General features: G+C 37.5%; 1 protein-coding gene across 1 annotated transcript in view; it reads right to left on the bottom strand.

Moving 5' to 3' along the window:
• MRAP2 (melanocortin 2 receptor accessory protein 2) overlaps positions 1–17,540 on the bottom strand; it is a 1,283,298-nt gene that overhangs the window by 445,635 nt on the left and 820,123 nt on the right. The window lies entirely within an intron of this gene.

Raw genomic sequence — 17,540 nt, 5'->3', positions numbered from 1 at the left:
CATTAAATATTGCTGATATTTAAGCATATGAAACTGACAATTTAAAGCCCTTACAGCCAGGGTAGCAGAAGTGTAGACTTTTTTCCCCCATTTGTCTAGAGCCCTAGAATCCCTATCAGAGGGGACAGGGTTTTTTGCAGTGGAAGCTTTAACCCCTTTGGGACCCTGAGATATAGTTCTGGGTCAGCAGCAGGATTTTTATATAGGAATTATGAGAATCCGGGACCCTGTAGTATCTGTCTGACTTAGCAGGTGCAGGGGGTAAAGAGTCAGGGGACAGGCTGGACTCTGAAAATACATCTTCTACAATGTCCAGAACAGGTGGAATAGCAAGGGGTCTGTGCTGAGGAAGTAGCAGAAAGTCTCTGAGCCTTTTCTTAGATTCAGAATAATCTTGGCTCTCCCAGTGGAAATGCTCCCTCATGGTATGCAGGGTTTCCCCAAACGAATAATCCTCAGGAGGAGAGGCTGAAGGAATGGATTCTTCAGCATCAGAATCCTCATAGGGAAGCATGGAGTAATCCTGTTCAGAAGAGGAATCAGAGGAAATAGAAACCTGATCAGAAGAATCATACTCTGTCTCTTGCCTAGGCCTCTTACCAGGAGGGGGATGGGAGCCCCTGATCAAACTAATTAGGTCTTCGGCCATTTTGAGCATCTGCTTTTTAGGCATGGAAGTCTGAGAAGGAGAATTCTGTACTTGTTTCTTTGTCTTTAGAGCTGCTTCTGTGTCTTTGAAGCTGAAGATGGCTTAATATATAGTTGTGTAGGTCTGAAGACACCCTCAGAAGCTGATGCCTGCTCAGCGGCTCTGGACCCATCTGAGGGAAAGATTTCCGAGTGTCCAATACCTTGAGTTTCCAGAGGTCCAGTCGGCTCCACGTGAGAGTCGGAAGTGGCCTGTGGCTCTGAGGTAGTGGGTGCCAGGGGCTGGGAAAGCACCTCACTGAGAACCGGCAAACTGGTGACTGGCCTAGCAGAGACTTCGTCATCAGTTTTGGACCTCGGATGCCTATCCTTTTTCTTGTCCTTGTGTTTTTTGTAAACTCCGGTTGTCGGCTGGTCTGATGGCATTATATAATTAAATCTTCGGCCAAAGTAATGAAATGCAAAATCGAACTGACGCTTGATAGTGCGTTGGTTAAATCTAGCACAAAACCGACGGCTAGCAACGTTGTGATCAGGGCCTAGGCAAGGAATACAGTAAGAGTGAAAATCCTTATGAGGTATTTGCTTCCCACAAGAAATACAATTGTTAACTTTTTCTGACATTGGTCTGGAGCAAGAAAAAAGTTTCCCCAACGGGGTACTTAGCTTTAATGAAGACTTCGGTTCTGAAATTTGGATTTGAAAATCTCAGGAGTCAGCTGACCGGCACTTGCGAACTGCTTTTGCTTCAGGCACAGCGCGGCAAGAAAGACTGAAGAAAATGGTGTCAGCTGCATCTTTTATACCCCTGGCGCACTGACGTCAAGGAAGAGGTGACAGCAACCGACGCTGGACCTAGACTTTGGAATTCTGGCCAACTGAGGGTAGCCTGCCAGCAGGATAACCCAAGAGTAATGACTGCAACAGTGAAACACGATGAACATCATTTGGTTATTACGGAAGGGAAATTGGCTAGGTTTAAAATGACTCACAAGGGCAGCTAGCCTACTTACATATGACTACTAATATCTCCATAGTATACTGACTAATAACAGTTTTGTGCAATCTACATTAGTCAGCTGTACTAAGATTCTGCTTTATTGGTACTATCAATGTATTTGTCATCTTTCTTTTGCCAGTGCCCTGGATTGTGGCTTAAATGGTATCAATCAACATTGCAAGTTAAACCAATAAATGGAAATAAATTAAATAAGATGATCACTTGATTCCTGGAGAGAAAAGGAAGAAGCTGCAGGTGCAAGCAATATTAAGTGAGACATGTCAGGGAATACAGTTAAGAAATAAAATGGATGAAGGGGAGAGGACCAGTTTCCAGACTGAAGGGGTAAAAATGAGAAAGATTTTTTTTTTCTTTCTTTCTTTCTTTCTTTCTTTCTTTCTTTCTTTCTTTCTTTCTTTCTTTCTTTCTTTCTTTCTTTCTTTCTTTCTTTCTCTTTATTTTACTGCATAACAGCTTAGGACTTACTGAGAAATGCTCATACCTCTCAACTGTCCAGATTTTCAATGTTCATATTTTTGCCTCATATTTTTGATCTTTTCCTCATAAAATGAATGGTTTTCTGGAAAAAAGTGATGATTTAAATCACTAAATATTGACATACTTTTGTGTTTCATGCATCATATCTTTGATGTGCTACACTAATAATAAATGAGGTAGGTAGGGGTCCCATGGTGCAATAACTAGGCAAAACAGATAGTTTTCACAATCTATCTATCTATCTATCTATCTATCTATCTATCTATCTATCTATCTATCTATCTATCTGTCTATATATCTGTCTGTCTATCTATCTATCTATCTGGATATTCTTACTGGGATAAAACCCATAAAACTATTTTGCAGTGGAGACCCAGGAATAAAAGCTTCATATTTAACATAAATTTTGACATATACATTAAATGCAGTTACATGATATCAAGAGGAATACAAAATATAGGTATTTGTACCTACATGAGAGGAAAAAGCTTTACAATAGCTCAGATAAACATCCTTTAGAACTACAGTATGTATATAGCTTGCCTAGGTATATATAACATTGAATGTTCACTAGTAATAGACACTGGCTTCTATTAGGTAGAAATAACGTTGCAAAAGATACTGTAATATTACCTGCAATTTGTATAAATTAAAATAATCAAAAAAGAGGCAGCTTGACTATGGAAATGATAATGAAATATTGTATGATATACTAACTACTAATTCAAGGAGTTTTCACCTAAAGTGGGGCAATCCTTGACACTTCTAACATCATGAGTACATGAGCTTAAACTCTTTATAACTATCTAATCCAGTCTACCTATGTATTCTCTCACCAATGCTTATTCACTTGTATGGCTGTATATCAGGTAATGCTCTTTAATCTTAATGATTATCCTTGCTACTGTTGGCAGTGTCGCTTAGAAGATAATCAAGGGTTTTCCCCTCCCTCATGGAGACACTACTATTAATTTTAACTTCTTTCCCCTCACAGTGTTGCCTGGAGATTTTGGCAGGCTTGCACACCACCCACGTGGAGACGCTACTTTCACCTCTAGCTCTATTTTTTACTGTAGCCTCCCTTGGTTTGAGATATTATACAAAGGTTTGACCCTATACCATCATACAATAAATGTAATGCATATTTGGTGGATCGGCTGATTATGTACTTGATGTGATTTAGTGGATCGGCTGTTTTTATTTGAAGTGATTTTAAACACCCACGTGGAGGCGTGTCTTCCGATACTACATCGCTTCCCATGCAGTAGTTTATACTGCTCCTGTTCAGTGAATATTGCATGAATTATATCCTTGATAAAGCATTTTTTAAATTCTCCTGTGTAGGGTTGTATTTGCACAGTTTGGCTTCGGGGATTATAATTATATCCGTGGAGATGCTTCTGAGGTATACTTCTGAATTCTACCACGAAGTACGATTGTTGAACTTAGTCTCCTACGCAGATATATTTCTCAGAGGCTGAGTTCTGTTAAGTAATGTGAATACCTCACCTAAGTGCCCCTGCATCCTAGCAATTGATATAACATCTCCTTTAAGGTGCTATAAAGCTTTTAATATTCCAGGTGTTTGCCTATACTCATATCCTCATGGGGTTATAATGCAAACTTATTCTTTAGTCACCATTTAGTTCCCCATGTAGAGTCGATACTTGGTTTACACCTTGATGCTGTTTTTAATTGTCTACACTGTCCTAGATGCCCGATTGTAACATAATCTAAAGATATCAGGAAACGCTATTAGCTTTATATCTGTAAGATATTGGTGTGAGTATTTTATTAAATTTTGAACTTCCCGGGCGAGAATACAACTTCCTTTGTATCATACATTAGTGTGTGAATAGAAGGCCTGGCACTCTCAATTGTAGACTTTAGATTTATTAGCTTGTTTCCTCACCTGTAACACACCTCTATCTGGGATCTCTTATACAGAACTAAGCAGACTCCTACTCTAGATAGGTTGCTTCTTTTCTTACCAATTTCAATGCCATACATCTGTATAACATGGTGCTGGATTCCCTAAGATGTCTTACTGTTGTTTGTACCATGTTGTGATCTGTGTTTAGCAAAGCTAAATTTAAGTCTAATCATCATATGCACATACATAGTTTATTGTTTGTAGTTTAATGTTGGTTTAATGCAAAACGACTGCTTAAAACAATAGCTATATCTCATGTTTGTATAATCTTGGTGAAATGTTAATCTCTGCAAAGCTGCTATCAGATGGATTACTGCCTTAATCATACATGACTAGAGTTGAACTAGTGACTGCAGCCAAGAGAAGGTTTAGATCACCCTTTTGCCTTCACTTGTATTTAGACAGATTTATTTCCTGCTGAATACTGATTACCATATTTAAAACATTGTATGACTTTAACTGTTTTTTTTTACTCTCTACTGTTTGGACTACTGGCTTGGTGTATCTAACGGCCTATGTAAATTCGAGTTGCTATCTACTGTTTACTGTATATTACTTAACTAAACCCTTATGGTTATGTGTGAGCTATATCTCTCCTGCTTATCAGTGATGACTTGCATTTGATGAATATGTTATTGTATACCTTGTTACTGTGTAGTTTATAAATGTTCTACTATCTGATTTTCATATACTGCTTTTAATACTAAAGTTACTTATTTTCTCCCTTTTCTCCTGATTCTGTTTGTTTCCCCTCCATCTTTACCAACAAGTACCCAGCCCTCTGTGTCCATATCCTGTCCAGGAAACTGACTCCTCCTGCCTGACGAATAGGGAAACCTGCTGTTACATCTCAGGGTCTCCTACCCTTGGTCCCAAAGGTTTAAAGAAGCAAGCATCTCAGGATCTCCCACCCTTGTTCCCAAAAGTTTAAAGAAGCAAGAAAGTATGTGGTTTTCTTAAACCTAACAATTAACTGAAGAGGTGTATATTTGTTAGGTATTTGAAAGGACACTTCTAAGACAGGACAGTCAGTAGCCTACCCATTAGCCTGTACACCCTTTTTGGACCTTTTAAAGCTCTTTCTATTTCTAGTCTCACATTTTTATCCCTGGAACAGACCTCTCCCTCTTACTATCTTCTACTGCAATATTGGTTTTGTCCACTAGGTGGTACCCTTACCCGGTTCCACCTCCCTCTATCTATCCCACTATCTCTTACCATAACATGACAACATTTCCTTGATTTTTCCTAGTCTTGCTACTATCTTAACTCACTCTAAATCCTCCTATATTACATCAGCTTTTTAGCCAGCTATAAAACTCATTCATACTTTCTTACTTCCATCTTCAGCCTTGTACCAGCTTCAATCCTCCTTCCCTACACAAGGTATATTTTACAATCTTCCTGTCCTAATACTGTTTCTTTTATCCCACATTTTATCCTCTAATCCTCTACACTTACCACCCACCTACCCTCATACTATCTAACTTCCTACTGAGCCCAATCTTTCCTCTTATCTACAAAGTTACTTACCTTTCTTAAAAGCTTTTTTCACTGACTGATTCTTCTCCTATTGCTTCTTCCTTATCTTGTCTCTACCTGCTCCGTTTGCCCTGTGGGCTCACTCCGCTCCCTTACCCTACCCCCGATTCCCACCCACACCCCAGAAGCCCTAGACGTATACCTCTTAGCCACACCCTCTTTCCAAAACCAACAAATCAAACTGATCTATCAATCTAACCTTTTACACCACACCCTTCCTCCACATATCCAATCATTAGCTCAAACTTAAAGAAACGTCGCCTACTCTTATATATTTACTTCACTTTTTATCAGTACTACATATTTGTTAATTCCCATTATCAGACCTAGCATTATGCCCACATTAGCTAAATATACTCCTACCAAAACTCTTATCATTGCCACACTTATAATTGTTCTCACCTCATCTTATCTCTTAACCTCATTTACAGATCTAGATTTTTCTCAGCTTCACTATCCTTATAAACAATCAAGCATACAATCTCTCAGTGCCTCTCACCAGCATATAAATATCACTTCCATACCAAACTACCTTCTATAAAAGTACCACAGACTAACCCATATTAAATATAATAATATAATAACAAGGAAAGTTCAATATCTAATCAGTAATACACATAATCCTTTGCTGAGACTGAAAAGGCTATCCTTAGAAGATGGATATATCCACACTAATCCAGGTCCAGCCAATGTCCTTACCACTAACTCTCATACTCCACATCTCCCTAACTCACTGTCCCCTACCAAACTTCCCAACTTACTCCTAGTTGCTCATCTCAATATCTGAATCTTAAATAATAAAGTGGCCTACCTCCATGCTCTCCTAGATGCATACTCCTTTGACATCCTTTGCTTAACAGAAACATGGTTAAAACCTGGAACCCATGATAATGAAATCACACCTCCAGGCTATAATATACTGAGCTGTGATCACAACAAAATAAAGGGTGGGGGAGTAGCAACCCTTTTGAAAGAAGGCCTAGTAGTCACCTCTTCACTCTACAACCCTCCTTTGGAAAATAATGCTGAAGTACTCATCTCTAAAATACAGATCCATTCTAACAAATCCATAAATATTATCTGTATCTGTTTACCTCCTGGGAACAACATCACTACACTAGAGAATATACTTTGCTGGGTCACATCATCCTTCCCTCAAGAAACCATAATCCTAGGTGACTTTAATATTGATTGGAAAAGTGTCAATACTGACCATCCCACTTCCCATATTAACCTTCATGGTTTCTCTCAAACCATTACCTCCCCCACTAGAATTAACAAACTAAATAAAAAAAGAGACTACCTTAGACTGGATTCTTATAAACAACTTTCAACAAATTTATAAGGTAGGGACCTTACCCGATGATGTAAGTGACCACTCCCTGACCTAAATATTGATAAGATTGATATTGCCCAGCCCACAATATTTTGCTCAATTCGGAGCAACAAGAATTTTAACATACAGCTATTCTAAAATGAAATTACTGCTTGCAATTGGTCTCCCCTAAAAGCCCTACCACTTGAAGAGGCTGCCAAATACTCCAACTCTAAATTCTTAACTATCCTAGACCAACATGTACCTAAGCGTACCATTAGAATTAGATCAAAACCAGCTCCTTGGCTTTCTAAAGAAACCAGGCAAAAAATCCTACTCAGAAACAAAACCTGGAATAGGTGGCGATGTACTAAACTTATAGCAGATCAACAAGTATTTAAACAACTGAGAAATTTGACAAAAAAGCAATACTCTCAGATAAAAAAACATTCTACTATAAAATGCAGCAAACACAGCAAAATAATCCACAGAAATTCTGGGCAAGTATCAATAGACTCCTTAACCCTGGTCACTCCAGTACACCAAGCCCAACAGACACTAATTTCAAGACCCCAATCAAAATTGCTAACACCTTTAACACATTCTTTACTGAGACCATACAATCCCTAGCCAGCCAACTATCCCTTGATAACGCTAGCATTCTTATCCCCAATAATAGCCCTATTCCCAATTTCAAATTACAACCCATCTTGACTACTTTTATCTTCAGACATTCCAAAAACTGAAGCCTTGTACTCCTTCTGCTGACCAGATCCCAGCAGAATATTTCCAAAAAGCAGCTACATCTGTAACCGATTCCATACTGATTCTTATAAATAGAACCATTAAGGAAGGAACCATCCCAGACATATGGAAAATTTCTCATGTTATACCTCTACATAAAGGGGGTAACTTGAATGAATACTCCAACTACTGACCTATAGCTTTACTATCTCCTTTAGCTAAAATCATGGAAAGATGCATTCATCACCAGCTACTGAACCACTTAATTCAACAAAACTTACTAGCCAATACTCTGCATGGTTTTAGGCCATTCCATAGCACCACTACTGCCCTTCTTTCCTTCACTGATTCTGTCAACAGAAACCGTAATAATAACATTCTCTCCTCAGCTCTCTTTATTGATCTTTCAAAAGCTTTTGACATGGTCAACCACCCTTTGCTTATAAATATACTAAAATCTCTTTCCTTTGACTCACTAGCAATACAATGGTTTACTTCCTGCCTCAGCAAAAGGCAGCAAGCAGTGCTCTAGGAGAATAATCTATCATCCCTCCTGCCTGTAATCTTGGGTGTCCCCCAGGGATCAATTCTAGGCCCTCTACTTTTCTCTATATTCATAAATGATCTGCATTTAGCTATTCCACAAGCTACCTGCATACAATATGCAGACAATTCCACACTTATTTGCACAGCCAAATCTCCTTCTGAACTACAATCTATAACTCAGAAGGTGTTTAACACAATAGAAATATGTTTTTTAAAGCATTGTCTCCTCTTGAATCCCAAAAAAACGAAACTCCTACTCTTTACTCCTACCCGTAAGTCCACACCATTAGACTTCTCAGTCATCTCTAATAATGGGATCCTCATTCCTCCTGACTCCAACACTTAACTCCTTGGAAGTACAATAGATAACAACCTTAACTTTGACCTTCACATTAACAACACTATAAAAAAAGTTAACAGAAGAATGGGCTCCCTATATAGGATTAGACCCTTCCTTACCTCTACAACTAGAACCACTATTGCCCAATCACTTCTAATCTCTATACTGCTCTATGCCTCACCAATTTATACTAACCTACCTAAAAGAAACATTCTCAAACTAGCTAACTCCTATAATAATATTGCCCAATTTGTCACTGGCAACCCCTTCAGAACCCATCACTGTCACAATCTAAAACAGCTTAGTTGGCTTGAACTACAGAATCAGCTTCAACTTAACCAGCTTACCATAGCCCATAACGTCCTCAATGACCCTCACAAAACTCCAATACTCTCCAACCTTATAATCCCCTATAAAAATCTCAATACCTTACGCTCCTCTAACAAACTATTAGTTAGCATAAACAAGTCCAACAACATGGCAGGTGACTCTCTCTTTTCAAACACAGTTGGCAAAAACTGGAACCTTCTACCTAGTGAACTTACATTACTTCCTTCCCTACCCCTCTTCAAACAAAAACTCAAATTATTCCTTAGAACACACTGGCTATGCCCTTATAATAACCGTGACTAGAATTTCACCTCTGTTTCTACCACTTCCCAGTTTCTACTCAAATCTAGACAATATTGTTTAGCAGAAATGAAAAGAGAACAGTAAAACTACTGTAAGATTTAAGCATTTTACTCCTCTGAAGATTCATGTTCTATTTTCTGTTTTTTGTCATTTTATGATCAATACAATGTATTAGATATAACTGCTATTTACTATTTTATTGTAATCTACTACCTAGTTACTTACTATTTTATTAGCTATTTAATGTAATCTTTAACCTTGTTATAACTGTGGTGTTTGGAGCTTTTCTTCCCGGGCCTCTACTGAAAATGGACATATATCCAGTTAGACTAGCCCGGTCAACAAATGTAAAATAAATAAATAAATAAAATAAATGAGGGACTGAAGGCAATAGCTTCAGTCACACCCAAAACACACAGATGCTCTCCTTAATCCCACAATAAAAGAAACACACAATAACATAATTGTAAGTGAAACTCAGCCTAAAACTTGATTGCAAAATGACATACTTGTGAAGTGTATGGCTACTCTACTACAGTATGCCATATAAAATCTGTGTATGGTTATGCTGTGAGTACTCCCAGGTATAAAATTATATGATGCTACTATATGACATATGATACAAATATTTGACAAATTATCATATGTAATATACAAAATATAATTGTGAACATTACCATTATAGTAAAAACATGCAAAACACAGCATACATATGCATGAATAAAACAAGTAGATGTGTTTATTGTCCATAGTGACAACTAAGCATACTTTTGTTTGAAATTACTTTAAGATATAAGCATCACAACAACTACACAATGCAAATGCACATAGAAACTAAAGTCACACAAATAAGATAATATACAATAAACTGCAACACCTACACATTACACAAAGTATTTTTAATACAAACATCAATGAATTCTGCAGCAGTACTATGCAGCAATGACTTTGCAGTGCATGGCATACACCAGCTCCATTACACCCTTAAGTACCTCAAGCAAACACTGACCCTATAAATGTCATTTCACTATGAAGACTTTGATGCAATAGTATCATAGTTAAGTGCAATGGTTTTACCTAAGAGGTGCTTGCAATGTGTGACAGTACATGAAATGTTTGCAGCAATACACTTGCTACTACTTCACTAAGGAAACGTATTAAACTATGGAATTATATTACTATTAATCTACATGCATGACAAAGAGTCATAGGTAATACACAAATTAAACTTTTAACATACACTCATACATACACACACACATATATATATATATATATATATATATATGTATTCACACACACACATGCACGTGCACACACACACACACACACACACACACACACACACACACACACACACACACACACATATATATATATATGTTTGTCAAGTAGTCCATACGTCAGTCAAAAATATCAGCTCAAAAGGTCGACAAATCAAACATTGACACATTACCACATATGCACTGAAAAAGAACCTTGGCACATGCAATTTTCACAAAAAAGAAAAAAAAAAGCCACATGCCCTGCTAAGTATATATATTAACTCTGAGATTTCATAATCCCCAGGGTAGGAGGATATTCCCCAACCCAGGGATTGTTGATCCATCTGCATATATTGAACAAATGCAGTTGATTAAACTCTCTCTCTATGTAGTGTGTGTGTGTGTGTGTGTGTGTGTGTGTGTGTGTGTGTGTGTGTGTGTGTGTGTGTGTGTGTGAGTGTGTGTATGTATATATATATGTATATATGTATATATATATATATATATATATATATATATATATATATATATATATATACATATATATATATATAAAGAAAACCTAGTATAAGATTCTAAGTGAACATACAGTAATTCTTTTTTTGTATACAGTCATGAGATATGCAATTATGTTTGTGTAGGATGGATATGCAGCTCACTGTCATGGTCAGTTGTGGACAGCAAACAGCTTTCTATGCTAAGAGTGCAACATACCTAAGGACAACAGTCATGTGGAAAACTATGCATCAGTGCCTACAAAAGTTGTACACAGCTATTAGTATTACAGTGGAAGTACTGCTGTAGGCAGAGAGCAGTTTCCAAAGGAAGCAATACCATAATATGCAGGTAGTATCTTCCATGCATGTCTTCAACTTCAACAAACACATAGCAGGAGAACTTCAGACATGCACATATAGAACAAAGACTTAAAAAAGATGCAGCACAAATTATGTGGCATAAAATAAGTGGACATACCTTGGTATCAGGCAGCTATGTTATTTTGTCATGTGAAAATCTTAGAATACTATGGACATATATGACATATTAGCTGCCATATTGTACTACTCAGCAGCATATATTATCATTGGACTTCATGAATATGCAATGTTTCAGAATTTCAGGGACTGTTGGCACACAGTGTGAATGTCAGCCAACTCTTGTTGAGTCTAAAAGCATGTGCCAAAATCCAAAAGTCTTACAGAGGAAGCCAGCTCTGTTAATGTACGAAGTGGCCATCGTGCCTGCATTTATCAGATCACTATACAGATGAAGCTCACACACTGGACAGCCTCATGGTCATGCAACACAACCTGTATGTCACACTTGCTATTATAGTTGGGCTCTCTACCCACAATACCAAGTCTGACATACATATAGAGCTGCCGTACAGGAAAATTCAGTCAGACACAACAACCCCATCAACTCCTTAGGTAAGTTAAAGCTGCATGCGTAATAGAATTTATTACCACAGTATATTAAAGAAAATCACTACATGCTCCTTGCATAGTAGGGCTCTTTTTAATTCAGTACCTTAATGTTGTGAGATATTGAATTTGGCAAACCCTACCCCTAGTGTGATATAGAGTGGCTTTCTCAGTTTGGAGTAGTAAATGCAGGATGGCAAAGCCTGTCCGCTCCGCTTTCTTATGAAATTTATCCCATTACATTTTTCACTGCTTTATATTAAGGGTCAAGTGAGGAATAATGCTTATGTTGTCTTTCACTCTGTTATACTGAACATTTATAGGGTCTCACTGTCTTCCTCGTTGCATTTAAAATCGATCCAGTATAATAAACTGCTTGTCCCTTAATCACACGAGTCCAAATCACCTACAGATCAAACTTCAAAACCAGTGACACATCAAAGGTTCTACGACAGTCTTACACGTCTGTTTTTATTTTGCAAGGAGAATACCCCTTTTTATCTCCTGATATAAGGGCAAGCCCATACATCACATCTCAAAATATACAATGTCTAAGGCCACAAAAACTCAGATAAAAGACAGATGGTGCAGAACAAAAATTAAATATTCAAAATCTTCTCCAAGTCCCGAGAATCCAAAAATAAAGATGTGATATAGCCATTTCAGATGTGCTGATACAATAATTACAAGATACAGTCAATATTTTTGTGGTGAAGTTTGTGAAGTTTTGAGATCCATTGCAGAAAGACCTGATACAGTGTATGTTTCCTACTGAAAATATTAATATAAAAGAGGAGTCATTTGCTGACAAATTGCTCTCCACAATGTTTTACTTACTTTAGAGAACTCCCAATTTTATTTTTTTGTTTGTTTTGTTTTGTTTGGTCAAATAGCTTGCTCAGATCCCTCAGTGTACAAGAAGAGGCAGAAGATATGCATACCCAGGGTACAGGGTTTCAAAGGCATGGTGTAGTGACAGCAGGACAGCAGAAGCCATCTTCAATGACTACATCAAACTGTGCAGTTTATCCAGTTCTCTGCGATTACTTCATCCTAAGGCACAGAGCTTGCCCAATTCAGTACATCACAAAGCCAAGGTACTGAATTGAATGGAGTCTTACAATGTTTAGAGCCCATGATGAAATTTCATAACAGTCTATGTTATTGAATCACATTACCTATTCTAATCAAACCCCAGGCCTCCCTTTGCCAATGTTTGGACCACTGCAGCTCTACCTGTATGTCAGGACTGGTATCATAGACCGACATGCAGGTGGAAGTGTGTGGTCATGATGCAACCCAGTACAACTCCATCTGTAGAGCACACTAATGAATATAGGCATGAAGACCAACATGACTGTTCTGCCTGCATTCACGTCATCCAGGAAGAGGGCTGGGGATTTAAGGTTCACCAGTATACTATGGGCTGTGCCTAAAGGAGTTCAGATGATGGTCCCTGTTACACACTAGCATGCATCCATATGATCCCAGAATACCCTGTCTAACTCTGGAATTGTTCAGTACAGCTCCTTCTGTATGTGGAACTAGTTACTGAAGGCAGTCTGACTCCCCACTTAGTACTAGCTGCAGTGCTTTGTTCAGCAAGTAGGCTGGGATTTCACTGGCTGAGAAGCTCATTCAGTTCAATCGACTTTGTTAATGATTTGGCCTTGTACATTACTGAGTTGAATTATTTTGACAAGAAGAGTTGGTTTCCACTTTTGGAATTGAGTGTAGGGCTCTGGCAATCCTTATTAGCACACACTGAAGGGAAACTGGCAGAACCATATCTTTTGGAATCAGGAGTGGAGTAACTGCTCAATAAGCAACTCTAGCCCATGTCTTAGTCATCTTGGAATCTGACCCAGGGTTACATGATGAAGCTTTTTAGCAGCTCCTAGGCTTTACTCTTTCACCAGCACTTTGTCATGTCAATGTGCTTCTTACATCAATTATTATTTATTTATTACTTGATTATTTGCATAAGTCCTCCAACAACTTGACCAGTAATGTTTAGGCACTTTGTATACTATTAACTTTTGTTTAAAGCAAAGCTATCTATTGTTACTGTTTTGATAACACGGCAAAGAAGAGGGCAAGCACTTTTGCATTCAATTACTTATATACTATTGTCTTTACAGTGCTACTAAGTAACATTATTGCATATACAGACATGAATTCTGATAAATTTTAACCTATTAGTATATACCGATATAAGGCCACAACATCTTCTTCATTAACACAGCTGTGTAATAGATTGTTCATTTCCAATGAGTGACTGAACTTGGTTTTAGTTATACTGTTGCACTAGTGAGAAGTTTATGTACACATTGTGTATAATCTCTGCCTGTCTCAAATCAGAAATTAATGTGACAATCCACACAGCATGCCTAAATTCAGTGTCTTGCTTGAAATGCTTGTAACTCTCTGGGCCCATCATATCAGAATAATGAGCCTATGAAAATTGCTTCAAGTGGAAGATTTGTTATTGTAGGCAATGTAAGTGCATGATAAAAGTAATATTATTTTCATTATATTCTCTATCTGGCTATGACGGATGACACATTTGCAGGAAAAATGAATCAGAAGAGATGCTGTTGCATGAAATGTCATAAAAGAGTATCATTGAATAAAATAATAATTCAGCAACTGCTACATCTTTGATGGACTCAGCACAATGAATGCTTATATATCAAATTAAATCCAGGTGTGCCAGTTCCGTGTAAGTATGTAATGGTAGCCATAATTGGCAGGAAGTGGGAAATATAATATTCATCTTTTCTGTCCTTCATAACTGTTAATGCACCCCATTCACATGTACCAGCACACTGTATGTACAATGCTTCTTTGGACACATGACTTCCTTTGACTTGAAGGAAATAGGTGTAGCTGAAATTACTGTCCCAACAAAAGTCACTACCTTCTAAGACCTATTTCTGTTACAATCAAATAATTTACTATGCATCTGCAAACAATACTTGTTATCATTTGATTTATGGGAATACTTTTCCTGACTATATATGAGCAATATATTATTTTTTTAGGAGGGTGGGGTCTCTCAGTTCACAAATTAGATACCTTGTCCTGGAAACAACAGAATTCTTAGTATTAGTTGAAAATACATAATTTATTTTTCACTTAAGGTCTCTTTACATACATATTTTAAAGTGTATCAGCAGAAGATACATGAAGTATATAGTGTCTGCCTCTCAGATGCAACTGACAACTCACAGACAACCGCAAATACACCTCCCAGCCTTGTACACTTAATCCTTGAACTCCACTATTATATTGTGTTTCGATGAGTGGCCTCCAACTCAAAGCACTTAACTACCACCCTTCTTATGAAATGCAAATTCCTTACATCTATTTAAATATAGTTCCTTAAATCTTCTAATTTTATTCTTTCATTCCCTCTTTGAATTTTAGCCCATCAATATGTGGGCATTTGTCCATTTTAACAAACTGGCTGCTATAAAAGACAGTAAGTTTTTTTTTTTTTTTTACTTTTAACTGTGTAAAATGTTGGTATTTTCAGAGTAGTCATTTTATAGGCCATTATGTCTAACTGTTGTGTATTGTTATGCAATCTCATTTCTAAATGTCATTTACAGTCATTTTTGCAAATGTCATTTTGGATCCAAGCTGGACAAATTCCATTCCATAATTCAGGAGGTGGTGGTGGCAAAAATCTGAACTCAAAATGTTAAGTTTTTGAAGAGCTGTGGATATTTGTTTAACATAATGTATAAAAAAGTGTTTGCTTTTTTCATGCTTTAATAGTTGTCTAGAGATGCCCATGTAAATAAAGTTTACCCTACTAACAGCTTTTACTTCTGGCCACTCTTTTTTACTCCCGATTATTTGAAGCTGCTTTCTTCCTTCATTTTAGGTCGGTGTTAGTGGTGAGAGAAAAAACATGGTTGTGAGTGGAATTTTGAAGGCTGCAGAAGGGATCTGTGACTGAATGTGAGGTTTAGTCTAGGTGCATTGCACTAATTTTCTCACATGCAATGAAACAGATTTGATTCATCAATAACTAGCAGTCTGACTGGTTACTGTTCCTTGTCCAGAGATGCCATCCTCATTCAGGTGGAAAGATTATTTTACTACAGATTAGTGTTAGGTAATTACATATATATTGACTTAATTTAAAAAAAACTCAAATAGAACACTCAGGAAGATATGCATGAGAGACATCTGATGCATGGTCACTCTTGCAATGCCCCGGCACAGCCATTCCAGTGTCCCATTATTTGGCTTTGTCCCCAGTTGCTATAAACACTTTTCAGACCTGCCAGTGTCATACATGCTGAAACAAGAATCACATGCCATCTGTTGCTCTTCACTGGCACTAAGCACACATGCCCACCCTTTTGAGCAGTTAATAATTATGTAGCAACAAGACATATAGCATACTGTTCTGGTTGTCTACTGTGCCTCCTGACAATGATCATTATTAATGTCATCACTTGCACAGCACACCCACATACATCCACACCCAGTCACACAAACCTTGCCAACTCATATTTGCATTTATTACCAACATACATTTCAGTGTGATAAATACATTCAAGAATAAGTACATTTTAGGAAATCTGAGTATAAGGCAACACATTTCTCATATATGAATGAACCATTCCAGATCCCTATGCCATGCCAAGAATATGGTATTAACGACTGAGAACAATCAGTGCTCTGTCCTTCTCCCTCCACCCAAGTACTTTAAGAACCAGAGAGAGGTGAGATTAAGGTACAGGAACAAGCCAGTCAGGATGGAAGCCCCACAACCTGACTAACAACCTGCATAATGACCACATCATTATGTGGTGCAGGAAAGCTGGTATAAAGAGGAGGTGTAGCTGGCAGGGGTAACAGAGTAAATACAGAATCATGAATTCAGAGAGAAAATTTGCAGACTCAGGATCACACAGCCACTTTATAATTAGGAAACTGAAATGCTATTTTCTTTGTATCAGCAGATGTAGTAGGCAGCATGGAATCCTTCTCAACAGGAGTCCTTGTCTGATCACAGAGTCACAAATGTTTATTTGCTAGACATTCTAAAAGAAAAAAAATCAGTTATTTATAAACCTGGTTTTCTTATTTTATCATTTGTTGGCTCTCAAGAATCACTTCTGACATTCGCTATATACCAGAATTCACTTCTGGGACTATATATATGATGTGCTACAAAAATAACAATAATTTAGAAGGATAATATCCACATGTTTATTAAAGATTGAGATATCACTCTGTTCAACCATCTACTCACAAACTAGTTGAATAATATTATAAACATTCACAGTATCTATGTTTGCTTATTCCGGTTTGATATAGGAAGGTCAGAGGTCTATGGATTCTACTTTCTCACCAGGTACTTGGCTTCATATTCTGACACTGAGATTGCAGTGCATTATGAGTGGGTTCCACACTCCTGATGTTTCATATTGTGGAAGAGCTGTTAAACTGGACCTGACCTGTCTGAGCTGGTGGTAACTTCAGTGTAGTTATTTGATGAACAATAGACAGATTTCTTTCAAGTCTTGACCGTGTCTCCCTTATTCAGTATAAGTGACCTTTAAACTGTGACTGATAATGGATTATATTAGATCACTGTATTTACCTGGTCACAAAATCAATAAAATTAAT

This window comes from Protopterus annectens, chromosome 1.part0 (genome assembly GCF_019279795.1).
Source record: "Protopterus annectens isolate FY-2018-M chromosome 1.part0, PAN1.0, whole genome shotgun sequence".
NCBI lineage: Eukaryota > Metazoa > Chordata > Ceratodontiformes > Protopteridae > Protopterus > Protopterus annectens.
The sequence above is the reverse complement of the archived record's forward strand: the minus strand, read 5'-3'. Positions and strand labels throughout refer to the sequence as shown.